Source organism: Myotis davidii, unplaced genomic scaffold, assembly GCF_000327345.1.
Source record: "Myotis davidii unplaced genomic scaffold, ASM32734v1 scaffold54, whole genome shotgun sequence".
NCBI lineage: Eukaryota > Metazoa > Chordata > Mammalia > Chiroptera > Vespertilionidae > Myotis > Myotis davidii.
The window spans coordinates 3,543,292-3,544,260 of record NW_006287915.1 but is presented as its reverse complement, the minus strand read 5'-3'; positions in this window follow the sequence as shown (position 1 = coordinate 3,544,260).

Here is a 969-nt window from a genome sequence, read left to right as displayed (position 1 = left end):
TCCTCGACTGTCCAATCCTTGTGTTCCTGTGCGAACTGGAGACGTTTTATCTTGGTAACTGCAGACAGCAAAGGTGTTCGAACAAGCCTTCAGCTTCCATATCCCATACAATACAGTGTACGGCGAATAGTGCATTCAGAGATCATTTGAGAGGATCCCTGATTCAGATCTGCAGTAATGATGCACTGTTTCCCTTCTGTTGTCTTGTACCAGTGTTGCCACTCTCCATTCTGCCCTAACATTGACTAGTCGCTGGCGGCCACAATTCACATGTTCAGGCCCAGATTTCTGGCTGACAGTCTAGTCTTTAAACACTTGAACAACAGCTACTCTTGAACATTTAACGAATTCAGCTGTTTTGCTGATATTCGCTCCATGGCTCCGAGCGCCAACAATCATCCCACATTCAAAGGCTGTTAAATTGCATTGTTTACCCATATCTTCAGAAAAAAATCACTTCTACTGTCCTGGTAAACAACCTGCTTCCCTATTTATAATGGTCTGGCCCTCTACCAACTTCAGCGTGAAATTAAAGCTAATTTGCCTACAAATGTCAGATGGTCATAATAATCTGGCCATTCAGTGTATATAAAAAGCCAGTGTCCATATCAAGCAGGACAACCAAATGACTGGTCACTATGCGGTGCATTGAGCACCGTGCGGCCCCTCGCCCTTGTTAGCCTGCCCCTGAATGGACTCCCCATCCTGATTAAGAGCAGGGCACACAGAGCCTGGACCCTTCCTGGCAGCCACGAGTTCCTGGGGTTGAGAATTCTGAGGGCCTTGCCCAGAGAGTAGAGGTGCCTGATGGGCAGGGACAGGGATCACAGGACTCCAGGGAGCACCACAGAGTTGGCAAGGAGAGGACAGGGCCTGCCAAGGGGGAGGAGACGAAGCCAGTGGACATCAGACCAGAATCCAGCCCTTTCCCCCAGAGGCAGTGGGCCCTCAACTCAGAACCCCAACCCA